This window comes from Ranitomeya variabilis, chromosome 3, assembly GCF_051348905.1.
Source record: "Ranitomeya variabilis isolate aRanVar5 chromosome 3, aRanVar5.hap1, whole genome shotgun sequence".
In the NCBI taxonomy this organism is placed as follows: Eukaryota; Metazoa; Chordata; class Amphibia; order Anura; family Dendrobatidae; genus Ranitomeya; species Ranitomeya variabilis.
Genome location: NC_135234.1, coordinates 646919786 through 646932844, shown reverse-complemented (window position 1 = coordinate 646932844; position 13059 = coordinate 646919786).

Sequence of the window (13059 nt, the reverse complement as noted above, 5' to 3'; positions counted from 1 at the left end):
CGCTGGAGTGGCGCACCTTGACCAGAAGCTCTGGCAAATCAAGGTAGGTTTTAAGAAACCTTTGAATTGCCAAGTTGAGCATGTTTGCCAAGCATGGTATGCATGTGAGCTTGCCAAGCTTCACAGCTGCCACCCGGTTACGTCCATTATCACACACGATCATGCCTGGTTTGATGTTCAGCAGCAAAAGGCACAGATCTGTTTGTAAAGGAGAATATATTGCCAGCACCTCCCTCTGTGATTGTTACAGCTGTAATTCAACTTCTACCTGTATTGCTGGACACCGGACAACTGCAAGAATTCGGGTGCACACCAAACAGGGAAAATCAAATAATGTACAAAAATAAGAAAAAAGGTGGCACTCACCATGCAAATTAAAGCAGTCCTTTATTCAATCTATTAAAATGGGTACAGCAGCGGAGAAGTGGATGCCTTCTGTTTTAATTTGGATGGTGAATGCCACCTTTTTACTTCTTTAAATGCACAGATCTGTCTGGTTTGTCATTCTTTTACATAACTCTGCTGCATTGTGCAGTTTATCTCCTAGGCAAATCAGCTTCAGCAGAGCCTGTTGCTGCTTCGCTGAGGCAGTGCTGCAGAGCTTCTGGCTGATATGGACAACTTTCTCTGAGATAAAGCATCAGAGATGGAAGATGAAGAGGGGGTACAGGAACTCATGTATGGGGAAACATTGATAAAAGTAGGGCCAACAATCCTTGGCATTTGGAGCACATGAGCCGTGCCAAGGTGGAAGTCGGCCCTGGCCTCCACAATGTTCACCCAGTGTGCATCAGTGAAATGTAGCATCCCAAGCACTTGTCCACATGTTGGTTGTTAAGTGGGCAGTCCCATTAATCATGTTGGTAAGGGCACGGTGATGTTCCTGGACATGTGCTGGTATAAGGTGGAGACTCCACACCAGGAGAAGAAGTGGCGGCTGGGGACCGAGTACCGAGGGACAGCTGCCTCCATGAGTCAGCAGAAATACTCAGTGTTAACAAGCCAAAACGGCACAATTTCCATGGCAAGCAGCCTGGAAATGAGTCCGTTTAGCTTTTGGGCCTGTGGGTGGGAGGGTGGCTGGAAACTTTCTCTTTCATTCCAAGGCCTGGGGTAGGGACAGCTAAACGCTGTGCTGGGACAAGGATTTCGAAGTGCCTGATGATGGTAAATCAGAGTGTACAAAAATAGGTGCAGGATGGGAGGCATCTGCACCAGTGTTAAGGACAGGGCATTTTGGAAGCACCTAGCACAGGGGAAGAGACAGTAGTGCCACCTGATGGCACGAATGTTGCATGGTATGTGCCTGATCATGATGTTGGTAGTTAGGTTCTTAGTGGTCATGCTCCTGCTTATCTTGGCATGGCACAGGTTGCAAATGACCACTTTTTTTTAAATCTCAGAACTCTATTAAAAAGGTCCCAGACAGGAAAAACTTAACTCTTTGACGTAGAAATTCAGGAGTGCCGATGCTCTGTGTATTGGTTGTCCACCTTCTCCTTCTGGTCACACTAGTGCCTCTTCTTGCCTGTTTCGGTGCTGCCAATCCCTCACCTGGTCCTCCTGACTTGGTGACTGGACAACAAAAAGCTGACTAATCGGCAAATGTGTCTCATCATCCTCTTCCTCCTTAGACAAATTTGCCATTCCCCATTATCATCGTCTTGTGGTCATGGCTGCTCTAAGTTTTGTGCATTGCTAAACAGCAAGTCCTCCTGTTCCTCTTGGGATAGGCAGTGCAAGGGTCCACAATCAAGAAATGATGTTGTAAATAGCTCCTCAGAGTGTCCTAGTGTGGGATCACTAGTCTCCTGGGACACAACATCGTGGGAGGAAGGAGGATAAGGGTGAGGATGAAGTGATCTAGACTGTTGATGTCACAATTCATTATAGGATTTGTGGCAGCTCTGGTTCTGCTGTAATTTAAATGTTGTTTTTTCCCTTTGGTCCAGCAAGAGTTAATGTCAGTATTTTGCTGTTAGTTGCTTTTAGGCTGGTCAGCTTATGTTGATTATTAACCACTCCCACCATCCTTTAAATAGTCACGTGACATGACCCATTAGCTGACTGCCAGTAATAGATTTATTCTTTCCAGGCCAGCCTGAAGTGAGGAGCTATCTTATGTCAGTGGTGTAGCTGTTGAAGTGGGAGTTCGGATTATTGGTGCCGCATGCTCTGCTGCTTTGGCCCTTAGCTGCAGAGACTGAAGCTGGGTATGTATTCCCTTTCCTTTGTCTATCCCATGTTTGTCATTTTCCCTGTGTTTTCACCATCTGCAGTGGTAAGGCTAGCGTCCTTGCCGGCCTGTGCACTAGCCAGGGTATATTGAAGTGACAATCTGACAATCAGGGACAAGGCATGTGACAGCAGGGCGAAGAACCCGCATAGGGCATTTACTGGGGCTTAGGGACAGGCACAGGTTGATGTCAGGAGGTGTCCCATCCCTCACTCCCTACTGTTAGGGCCTTCCTCTCCCCTTTCCATCCCGTTGTATTTGTATTCTCTGTCATCCACCGGACTTACCCATGTCAGAGCATGACAGCTGACTGGTGAGATTGGACCGTGTGGAGGACTGCCAGCATAATCTACTAATCAATAGTGTTGAGCGATACCTTCTGATATTCGAAAGTATCGTATCGGATTGGATCGGCCGATACCGGCAAAATATCGGATCTCGCCGATACCGATACCCGATACCAATACAAGTCAATGGGACACAAATATCGGAAGGTATCCTGGATGGTTCCCAGGGTCTGAAGGAGAGGAAACCCTCCTTCAGGCCCTGGGATCCATATTCATGTAAAAATTAAAGAATAAAAATAAAAAATATGGATATACTCACCCCTCCGGCGGACCCTGGACCTTAGCGATGTAACCGGCAGCCTCCGTTCCTAAGAATGCAGAGTGAAGGACCTTCGATGACGTCGCGGCTTGTGATTGGTCGCGTGACCACTCATGTGACCGCTCACGCGACCAATCACAAGCCGCAACATCATCGCAGGTCCTACACTCACTGCATTCTTAGGAACGGAGGCTGCCGGTTACACCGCTAAGGTCCAGGGTCCGCCGGAGGGGTGAGTATATCCATATTTTTTATTTTTATTCTTTATTTTTTACATGAATATGGATCCCAGGGCCTGAAGGAGTGTCTCCTCTCCTCCAGACCCTGGGAACCATACACTGGGAACTTCCGATTCCGATTTCCGATATCACAAAAATATCGGAACTCGGTATCGGAATTCCGATACAGCAAATATCGGCCGATACCCGATACTTGCGGTATCGGAATGCTCAACAGTACTAATCAATCATCCACCTGTCTGCACTGCTCTGGCTTCAGAAGTGATGTACTGTGCCTCCCTGCAAAGTGAGACAGGAACCTATGTGTCATGGATGGCCATGTTTCTTCTGCTCCAGCAACAGGCCTAGTTTCACCTGCCCCACATCCTTGATGTCTGCGTGCACCATCATCAGCATTTCCACTTCCCCAACAACTGCATGCCTTACACATTTTCTATTTACTATGTCTTTTGAAACCAAGGTTTTTTTTAATATAATTAACGAATTTGGTCAAAGCATTTTTTTGGAGTTTAATACCAATGTCATCTACCACACAGCATGTACTACTGTGTGGATGAGTAATTCAATCAAGAATAATTTTACAATGCTTTTTGTGTTACATACCAACGAAATATGTCACAGACCATGTAATACTGAATAGAGGAGGCATTGGATCCAGAATAATTTTTCAAAGCATTCTGGAAGTGTTAGATATCACAGAATTGTACCCCACAGTATGGAATACTGTATGAGTGAGAAATGTAAACCAACAACATTTTTAAACTCTCTTTTGTTCGAGTGTAATATATATTGCAAATCGTACCCCAAACCACGGAATACTATATGGCTGAGAAATGTAACCCACCCAAAAAAAATTTAAACTTTTTTTGAGTATTATATATTACAAACATGCACCCCAGACCATGTATTACTGTATGGGTGAAAAATTTCACCCAACACAATTTTTAAACATTTTTTCAGAGTGTTATTTCTCACAGAAATGCACCTCAGACCACGGAATACTATAAAGGTGAATAATTTAACCCGGAAAAAAATGTAAACACTTTTTGAAGTGTTATTACTGAAATGTACCCCAGAACATGTAATACTCTATGGATGAATAGTTGAATCCAGATACATTTGTGAACATTTTTTGGAGGGTTAAATATCACAAAAATGTGCTTCAGAACAATAAATAGTGTATGGGTGAGAAATTTGACCCAGCAATTTTTTTTTTCTTTTTTGGAGTGATAGATATTACAATAGTGTGCCTCGGACCACGGAATACTGTATGGGTGAGTAATTTAACCCTGGAAAATTTTTAAACCCTTTTTTGGAGTTATAGATATCAAAGTAATATCCCTCAGACCACGGAATACTGTATGAGTGAGAAATTTAACCCAATTTTTTTATGCTTTTTTGGAGTGCTGAATACTCTATGAGTGAGTAATTTAATCCAGAAAGAAATGTCAACACTTTTTTGGAGTGTTATATAACACCAAAATGTACCACAAAGCACATAATACTGGATGGATTACACAATATTCAATTTTTTCACACAAAACAAAAATGCTGCAGCTATATATTTTGCAACGGACTGCACAGTCCTAATCCCTGTCTCCCTGACTATATTCTGCCACTGTCCCTGCTCCTGCAACTCTCTCTCCCTCCCTAGACTAAATGGAGAATGTATATGATACAAACAGCAAAGCAACCAATTAGACCTTAGAAGGGTTCTTAGAATGATGGTTCAGCTTCAGCACTAATATCAATACTACAGGACTCTAAATTCCTTATACTGTGTACACACACGCCGGGAACACCACTCTCTCCTTCTAATATGAACTGTCACAGAGCTGTGCAATGGCCTCAGCATCTGAGGTGGGTGGTGCCTGTTCTTCTATAACCGTTGATGTCACATGGCCAGCTAATCACAGTATTGCCACTACCAAGATGGCTACGGCATTACAGTAACGTGCAGGCAATCCCCACATGCTTTGTTATTGTTATGTTATTATAACTTTTATTTATCATGTACCCACAGCACAGATTTTTCAGAACTTCAGGGACAGACGTGCCAGTGGGAGTACAATACGTACATAGAGGGTATAGTCGCCAAAATAAGGACTAAAATGGTTCAGCCTTCAACATACTGGTGTAGGTACCTGGGAAAAGACAATTAACCCTTCCATATCATATTCTAAGTGGTTTTCTTTTCAGAGTAATAGAGTGGAAGTAAAACACATCATATTCCAAGTGGTTTTTATTTTGAGTATGTGCACTTAGCGCATATACAGTGGGTGAAATAAGTATTAAACACATCACCAATTTTTTAAGTAGATACAGTATATTTCTAAAGGTGCTATTGACATGAGATTATCATCAGATCTTGGTAACAAACCATCTAATCCACACAGGCCAAGAACTCTAACCATAGATGTCCATACATGTTGTTATGTGTAATAATGAGGAATGACACAGGGGCAAAGTATTAAACAAATGAAGATAGAGAGGTGCAAAAAGCCATGTAAAATCATGAAACCAGCTGAAATCATTTAGTAATTAGAAAGCAATCCTGCCACTTAGTGAAAAATATCAGCTGATTCAACTGATGGCCTATAAAAAAAGTGTCTCATCATCAAGTTGCCTCACCACACAAGAAACATCTCATGATCGGTAAAACCAGTGTGCTGGTGAGACAGACAGGGTAGACAGCAATTTTTAATAATCTCTTACCTCGGTACACATGAACTATCCTGTATTAAGTCAGAAAGATATGGTGGACATCAGTGTGAAGAGCATCTTCTCATGTTAGCGTAATGACCAAGCCGAACACTCTCTGTTATCCACCCCCACACAGTGTTCGCAGCTGAAGGAATTATGACACACACCGGTCTTGAGGATAACAGTTGCTTTTACTTCAGCAGGAACGGGAATTATAACTTGGAACAAATAAGGAACAGTCTCTTATGAGTAGTCCCCGGCAATTACAGTTCACACTTAGATACTGAGATGTGATTGGGGTCTCGAGCTTTTAAGAGCACTCGACAGTGTCTTTTGATAGCTTACAGAAGGAGGTAGAAGAAGTAATTAGAGGTTACAGACCTGTACTCGGGGTTAACTCCACAGTGTGTCACGGCACGTGCACAAGTACTTATAGATGAATGTAAAAACTGAGGTGATTCCAGTCAGAAAGACTTTAGAATGATGTCACTTATAGGTGAATAAAAAAACTGAGTCTCCCTGATCATATCATTATGGACATGAAATTACTTGTATTAAAAGGTAACTTTAAATCTCAGAGAGACAGAAGAGTCTGGGAGTATAAGCTGATGATGACCTTTGACACTCTCAGTGCAGGAATGAATGTGTGGCATGGATTTATGTCTTTTCACGTCAGTTAAGGAATTTGCTCCTCAGACCTTTGGGTCATCATAACATAGAACCAGACCCCAATCAGAGGACCATAAAACATTCACATTCCTTATCTATGAACTGTTCCAATATTTATGGACATAACTGTTTATCACTCACATACTGGTAATTCTGCTTCACGTCACCTGTCTTATCTATGGCATTTTTATGTGCTGTGTTGTGCATAAATATGTAATTCTTCAGAATTTCTATTAGTCTATGCCTGATGAAGAGACCAGAGTAGTCTCGAAAGCTTGCAATTTGTTACCATCTTTTTAGTTAGTCATTAAAAGGTATCAACCACACCACTGAGGACTCTCAGTTCTAAATATTTAGATAAAAACTGAGGTGATTCCAGTCAGAAAGACTTTAGAATGATGTCTGTAGAGGTTTTAGAGGGAACCAAGGCTCTTAAGCCTGCAGGAGATCTTGTAGTGAAAACAGCCTCCATGTGTGTTCTGCTCTCCCTGAGGGCATCCCTCAGAATAAAGAACATTCTAGACTTGCCTGAAAAACAGCTCCTCCTATTGACCATGTGATAAGATGATGCCAGAACACAGCAAATGAGAAATGCATTGCATTTAAAATGGAGGTTACTAGGAATGGAGAATTAAAGCTCACAAACGCAGGGGATAATGTAGAGGAGCAGTTAGAGAGTGAGCTGTACTGTACAGAAGCTGCTCACAATCCAGGATTACTTAAAGGGAAGGACACACTATCGACTGGGTCACTACATCATCACCTTTGGTATCTCCAGAATTAAATTTAAAAAAAATGGAGAACAGTGGTATGGGCAGCCTCTTCTTAGTTCACATGTTACCTCCAGTATTAGATTAGAAATAGAGGATAGACAGCAGTGTGAGCAGCCTCTTCCTACCTCAGCACCTTTGGTATCTCCAGTATTAAATCAGAACGACGTAATGGACAGTAGTGAGAGCAGCTTCAATACATTTCAAAAAACTGACCGTCACATCCAAACATAGACTAAGTGTGAACAGGTGCTGAACCTTAGAGTCACCAACTCCTATACAGTCAAGCAAATAAGGCAGCACACTGCAGCGCTAAAACATGCAAACATGAAACACGAAAATTGAACTGCATTACTGCACTAAAATATGAAAAATGAGAGCGTTTAGCGCATAAAAAAGGCCAATTTTATGTGTACCTGGTAGCCACTTTACGGCATCTCTCTTATACCAGGTCCTATGCTTTCCTTCCTCGCTGAGAATAAACGTCTCCATGTGAATGGGTACCTGTGAAAACCTCTTATGAGACTAACATTCTCTCTCTCTGTGGAGGGGTACTGGACCTGTCGCAATCAAAACACCTATGACTAGGAGGCGGAGTGCTCGGTCAGAAGGCTAAATAATACATTTGAAAAAATAGGACCTGGTATAAGAGAGATGCCGTAAAGTGGCTACCAGGTACACATAAAATTGGCCTTTTTTATGCGCTAAACGCTCTCATTTTTCATATTTTAGTGCAGTAATGCAGTTTAATTTTCATGTTTCATGTTTGCATGTTTTAGCGCTGCAGTGTGCTGCCTTATTTGCTTGACTGTATAGGAGTTGGTGACTCTAAGGTTCAGCACCTGTTCACACTTAGTCTATGTTTGGATGTGACGGTCAGTTTTTTGAAATGTATTATTTAGCCTTCTGACCGAGCACTCCGCCTCCTAGTCACAGGTGTTTTGATTGCAACAGGTCCAGTACCCCTCCACAGAGAGAGAGAATGTAAGTCTCATAAGAGGTTTTCACAGGTACCCATTCACATGGAGATGTTTATTCTCAGCGAGGAAGGAAAGCATAGGACCTGGTATAAGAGAGATGCCGTAAAGTGGCTACCAGGTACACATAAAATTGGCCTTTTTTATGCGCTAAACGCTCTCATTTTTCATATTTTAGTGCAGTAATGCAGTTCAATTTTCGTGTTTCATGTTTGCATGTTTTAGCGCTGCAGTGTGCTGCCTTATTTGCTTGACAGTAGTGAGAGCAGCCTCTTCCTATCTCAGCACCCTTGGCACTGTATCTCCAGTATTAAATTAGAAAGACAGAGAGGACAGCAATGTGAGCAGCCTCCTATTATCTCTATACACCTGGTATCTCCAGTATTGTAACAGAAAATCATGGTGGACAGCAATGTGAGCAATCTCTCCTTACCGTTTAAATCCTGGTGTCTTCAGTATTACATCTGAATCTCCACTAGGAGCACATCTTTAAACTGTTAAGGGAGAGGGAGGAACTTCATAATGCACCTATTCATATGCACTTGTCCTATCATTCTAGGGCATGTTTCTCTCTGTGTAACAAGGCAACCATTATTTCTGCAGACATTAGACCTTTACATTAGGCAGCTTCCACTTTAGGCAGATTTTAGCACATTTGTTTGTTCCTAAAACTTGCCTTGTTAGGCTACGTTCACATTTGCGGTCAGCGCCGCAGCGTCGGGCGCCGCAGCGGCGCCGCATGCGTCATGCGCCCCTATATTTAACATGGGGGCGCATGGACATGCGTTGTGCTGCGTTTTGCGCCGCATGGCCGCAAGCGTTGGACGCAAGAAACGCTTCAAGTTGCATTTTTTTTGCGTCCAACTTTCGGCCAAAAAGGACGCATGCGGCGCAAAACGCAGCGTTTTAGCGTGCGTTTTGCTGCGTTTTTGTTTGCGTTGTGCGCTGCGGCGCCGACGCTGCGGCGCACAACGCAAATGTGAACGTAGCCTTAGCAAAATTTGCTTGTTCTCAATTGTGATAAGAGGGTCTAATGGTAAATCCATAGAGGTAGTAAAACGGATAAGCAGGAAGGACTTGGGTTTGATGTGCCGGTATTTGCTCTGTGCATAATATAATGAACAAATTCCATTGAACAGTGTCACATCCTTCAGTGTCAATGCGACACCACCCTGTGGACTCAGTTGTCAGTGCAGTTTTCTCTTTATCTGCAGTTTTGGGATATTGGTAATGGAATTTATTAATAATTTTATTTATACAGCGCCAACATATTTGTGTACAAAATTTGAGTATCTTAGTAAATATATTAATTTAAAGTGCCGTGCCTCCCAGTTCTGCTGGTTGTCTTTGGAAATAGATGATAGGCTTGTAAATAGACACAGCTACAGCATGGCTAAAATCTTGTGGTTTATAGTATATTTATATTATATCCAGACAACCGAACTGTCTGGTGTAAAAACTAAACTTCTAACTATTCAATCCAGCAGTACACAATCTGTATAGATGTTGAATCAGAAAGGAATAATAAGAGAATTAAAGAGTTTGTCTAAACTAATAAAACAAGTTTCATAAGTCATTTCTTTTATTATAATCCATAGTTCAGGGAGCAAAAATAACTACCCTTGAATTTTGTAATTCATGGAATCCCATTTAGCAGAAATTAGCTTCACCATATATTTCCTGAATGTTCTTCATCTGCAGGATGTTTGATTAATTGTGAATTAATATACCCACAGGCAGGGCCGTATTTGCCACTAGGCACTTGAGGACACGTGCCTAGGGCGGGACGATGAGGGGGGGCGGCACCTGAGCAAGTTTTTTTTTTAATTTAAGTCCTGGGTCACCTCCCGACCGACCGCCCCCAGCCAATGCCTGCCTGCCTCCCACCCTTCTTGAAGACGTCATACTCACCCTGCTCCAGCGATGCCTGGTCTCAGCGCCTGCAGCTCATCCTGAGTGAGCAGTCACATGGTACCCCTCATTAAGCTCATGAATATGGGCATATTTATGACCTTAATGAGCGGTACCACATGACTGCTCATGCAGGAAGAAGGTCCTGCGCCGGGAGTCAGGACAGAGATAGAGGGATGTTCAGCGTGGCCGCGCGGTATGGGAAAGGTGAGTATGGGGGACGGGGGACAGGGGATGGGGGGATGAAGGAGGATGGGGAGCCGAACCATGCAAGATGGGAGCAGGAGCAGGAGCAGGAGCGGGAGCGGGGGGTTGAGAGATGAGCCATGCATACAGGAGGGGGGGAATATGAGCCATGCATACAGGATGGGATGGGAGGGAGATGAGCCATGCCTATAGGAGAGGGGGGATATGAGCTATGCATATGGGATGGGAGGGAGATGAGCCATGCATACATGAGAGGGGGGATATGAGCTATGCATACAGGAGGGGGGATATGAATCATGCATATGGGATGGGAGGGAGATGAGCCGTGCATACAGGAGAGGGGGGATATGAGCCATGCATACAGGAGGGGGGATATGAACCATGCATATGGGATGGGAGGGAGATGTCAACTTCACTTTTTGTCCTTCTTTTCTGAGAATGTTTACTCAAAGTGCTCAATAAAATACAAGAAAGGTAAAGCTAACTGCATGACATTCATTTATTTAGATTACACCTTTTTTGCAAGTGTAAATTTGATATACCGTACATACTCGAGTATAAGCCGACCCGAGTATAAGCCGAGGCACCTAATTTTACCACAGAAATCTGGGCAAGCTTATTGACTCGAGTATAAGCTGAGTATGCATTGTCCCCTCATCCTTGTCATGCTATGTGTGGCTCCCTCCACGTCCTGTTTTGGAATGTGGCTCCCCCCTCCTGTCCTGCTATGCGTGGCTTCCCCCATCTTGTCCTGGTATGCGTGGCTCCCACGTTTTGTCCTGGTATGTGGCTCCCCTGTTTTTCTCCTGGTATGTGGCCCCCCTGTAGTATGCATGGCTCCACAGTCCCACATGGCTCCCACGGTCCTGCATGGCTCCCACGGTCCCGCATGGCTCATACCCCCCGTCCTACTTACTCACCCTCCTTGTGCATCACTTGTTTCCTTGTTCCTGTGCTAAGCGGTCACGTGGTACCGCTCATTAAGGTAATGAATATGTGCTCCATGCCTATGGGAGTGGAGACGCGTGCTGTTGTGGATTCTGTTTTTGGGCTCCCTCTGGTGGTTACGGCTGGTACTGGGTGACTTTGGTGGGTTGCGGTCTCTGGTTTCCACCTGTCCATCAGAGGCTGGGTGTTTCCTATTTAACCTGGCTTTCCTGTCATTCCCTTGCCGGCTATCAATGTACTCAGATGTGCTCAGTTTGGTTCCTGACTACCTGCTCCCAGATCTCTCAGGATAAGCTAAGTTCTGTTTTTCAGTTGTTTGGTTTTTTTTGTCCAGCTTGCTAATTATGACTCTATGCTAGCTGGTAGCTCTAGTGGGCTGAGGTTCTCCCCATGTGCCATGAGTTGGCACATGGGTTCTTGTAATCTCAGGATGGTTTTTGATTAGGGTTTTTTGCTGACTGCTCAGACCCCTTTTGTATCATTCTGCTTTCTAGTTATAGCGGGCCTCATTTTGCTAAATCTATTTTCATCTCTATGTGCGTGCCTTCCTCTCATTTCACCGTCAATACATGTGGGGGGCAACTATACCTTTTGGGGTTCATTTCTCTGGAGGCAAGCTAGGTCTTTATTTCCTCTGCAGTGCTAGTTAACTCTTAGGCTGGCGCGAGGCGTCTAGAATCAACGTAGGCACGCTCCCTGGCTATTTCTAGTTGTGTTTGTCAGGAGTAGGGCAGCGGTCAGCCCAGGTTCCATCACCCTAGAGCTCGTCCGTTATTTATCTTATTTTGCTTGTCCAGTGCGATCCCCAGCCATTGGGATCCATGACAGTATAGCCGGCCCACAAAGTGTTAATTGTTTGGGCTGAAGCAGGAGAAAAAGAAGTGTTTAAGGGAAATTTTTTTTTTTTTCCCCTCAGAGTTTTGCTGCCTAGCCCTTAATTGCTGTCTAGCTGCTTCTTACCTCCTCTTAACCCTTGAATGGCTCTGACCTTAGCTGTTTAACATGGATGTCCAGAGTTTGGCTTCCAGCCTGAGTAATCTTGCTGCAAAAGTTCAAAACATACAGGATTTTGTTGTTCACACTCCCATGTCTGAACCTAGAATTCCTATTCCAGAGTTTTTTTCTGGAGATAGATCTACCTTCCTGAATTTCAGGAACAATTGCAAATTGTTTCTTTCTTTGAAATCTCGCCTCTGGAGACCCTGCTCAGCAGGTTAAGATTGTAATATCTTTCCTGCGGGGCGACCCTCAGAATTGGGCATTTGCATTGGCACCAGGGGATCCTGCATTGCTCAGTGTCGATGCGTTTTTTCTGGCACTGGGATTGCTCTATGAGGAACCTAACCTGGAGATTCAGGCTGAAAAGGCTTTATTAGCCCTCTCTCAGGGGCATGATGAAGCGGAAGTATATTGTCAAAAATTTCGGAAATGGTCGGTGCTTACTCAGTGGAATGAGTGCGCCCTGGCTGCAAACTTCAGAGATGGTCTTTCTGAGGCCATTAAGGATATTATGGTGGGGTTCTCTGCGCCTACAGGTCTGAATGAGTCTATGGCTATGGCCATTCAGATTGATCGGCGTTTACGGGAGCGCAAACCTGTGCACCAGTTGGCGGTGTCTTCTGAACAGGCACCTGAGACTATGCAATGTGATAGAATTCAGTCCAGAAGTGAACGGCAAAATTATAGGCGGAAAAATGGATTGTGTTTTTATTGTGGTGATTCAGCTCATGTTATATCAGCATGCTCTAAACGCACAAAAAAGGTTGATAAATCTTTTGCCATTAGTACTCTGC